This window comes from Chroicocephalus ridibundus, chromosome 9 (genome assembly GCF_963924245.1).
Source record: "Chroicocephalus ridibundus chromosome 9, bChrRid1.1, whole genome shotgun sequence".
Taxonomy (NCBI): Eukaryota; Metazoa; Chordata; class Aves; order Charadriiformes; family Laridae; genus Chroicocephalus; species Chroicocephalus ridibundus.
Genome location: NC_086292.1, coordinates 30,875,575 through 30,878,040, shown reverse-complemented (window position 1 = coordinate 30,878,040; position 2,466 = coordinate 30,875,575).

Here is a 2,466-nt window from a genome sequence, read left to right as displayed (position 1 = left end):
CTCCCCTTGTCTCTCTCCTTCCTTTTAGGACTGCTTTTTATAAAGCTCCTGAGACTCAACCCAAAACAAATGATGTAATCAGACCTGCCTCTAGGTCACAGCACCTTCAGAAAACTGATCATATCCTTCATTGCCACAGTTTTAGTGAGCTCCTCACAGGGCAGGCTGTAGCACTTAGAGAGGGAATTTAAATGTGGAACTTAGAAATTATTCAGCAGAGACACAAATGCTTAAAAAAGCTATCCTCTTATGGGCCCTACCACAGTAGAGGTTTTCTAGCCTATTTCAGAGTGTCTCCCTCAACTCCCATTTTTGGATCAGTGTGATTTAGTATAATGGGCCACTGTGAGGACTGGAATGAGGGGAAGAGAAGTGAGGCTGTGTGTGGGGCTGTTAATAGCTCAGAGGGGCCGTGGACACTTCCCACGAAAACTGTCCAACTTGTCAGGAAAGGACTTTTTTTAAGCGGAAAGCTTTTGAAACTAGGAGAAGACACAAAGCAGAGAGGAGTGAAAATGCCTGAAGAAACAGCCCCAGAGTCTGATGTTATGTTCAGGACACGTATGAAGAGGGGCACAGAGTCCCTCTGTGTCCTCCTCTGAAGGTGATTGAGGAATAACCTCTTAAACTGAGTGCACCATGAATAGCTGAGGAGCGGAAGGTGGGATTGGGGAGGCTATTGGTTTTAGTTGAGTGCATTATTATTTATAATTGTTATTAAGTGCTTACTACATCACAGTAACAGCTTTGTAGCATGTATTAGTTTTGATTGGTCAAACTTTATTTTCAGCATCTCTATTTATCAACTGCTGTTTAGTTGCTCAATGTTATTAGAGTTGCTTGTTTTTTCCTAGTGCCATTTGTGAGGCTGATAAAGAAAAATTGATTGAGGATGGCTCACTTCTGTCTAGATCCCAGGTGGGGACCTGCTGTAGAGCATGATTCTGGCCTATTGCTGCTGTTCACCTCTAGCCCTCTCCCCAGCTAGGCAGAGGCAGGCTGCAGAGAACAGCAGCCACTAATTAATGTCTTGTAGACTGTTAGAAAGCAGCTGTCATTAGTACAGTTTCTCTCTCATACTTCTCCTCAGTATTTTGTAAACCTAGATTGTAATTCTGCTTGTTTTGGTTCAGCCAGATATAATCTAGAGGGAGAGGGTGTGAGCTATAGTGATAATGTTTTTAACGAGGCTTTTTAAGTGCCATTGTCCAAAAAAGAGGGACACTGTCTACCATGTTTGTACGGAGGGGCATGCTGAGTGTGTTGAAGCATGTGGGCTATTGGTATGCAGTTGTTGTTGCATGCAGGACCTTCCCTAATCTGCTGGAAGTTTGGAAATATAATTTTCTAGGTTTGTGTAGAAGAAATTGTTTTGTCATCAGCCTTCACATAACCGGCAACCTGTCTGACGAGCTGCTAAGGCTGGTATCAATTACAGTTGAAAATTACCTCCTTTACAAAAAGACTCTGTTGTGTAGGAGGGTGTGGACTGAGCTATCTGTGAAACTGTGTTTTCATATCTCCTTCCTTCCTCTTTTCTGTTCTTCAAGAGTTCACCATGCTGAGGTATGCTTGTTTGGCTTGACATCCTCGGGAGGAATTCCAGGCGGTGCTTGTGCTTTCAAGGCTAGCTGGATAGAAAGCTCTTTGCTTGCAAAATACAAGCCACAGAAAAAGAAAAAAGAAAAACAACCAAAAAGCTCCCTGCACAAACCACACAGGGCTTGCCATTTTATTCTATCTTTAAGGAATTTTAGGTTGCTGGCAGTTGGTTTTCATCTTAGCATCAGTCCAAGCAAAGACAGAGCAGGGTTTTCATAGATTGGTGGGGCTCGTGAGGAGCAGTAGATTTGGATCTCCAGTGTGAAAGGTCAGGTTGAAATTTTGTGGTGTGAGTTTATCAATCTTTAACTTGCACCATCTCCTAACTTTAGTGGTGTTTGTGAAGGCATTAGTAACATAAAGACTAATGTGATAGTCATCCTGGAAAATGCATAGGACAATTTTAAGGCAACTCATTATACTGAAAAATGTCTTCCCTGAATTTGGGTGTTTGCCATATTAAAATATACGTTTACAATGCAGTATGCAATAAGTAGAGCTAAGAACAGGGAGGAGGAAAGATGATGTAGATAATGGACAAAAAAACCAAAACACAGGACCATGGGCTTCAGAGGAGACTCAGTATTGCTTTGAGATTCCCTGTTGAATGGAACTGCCGAAGTGCAATTATACTGTAATATAAGATGATTCCGTATCCTGTTTCTTCCTAGTTGTGATTTCCCATTTTAAATCTGGGGTAAAGGAGTGCAAGGGATGAATGATAGGTTGCCTAATGTCCCAATGTTGAAAAAAAATTGAGCTTACAGTCCCCCGAGTTCGAGGCCCCACCCCAGTTAGCAGGCAGCACTCCCCACCTCATGCAATTAAAGATCATGAATCCTTTTTAAAAGCAGGATCCAGTGC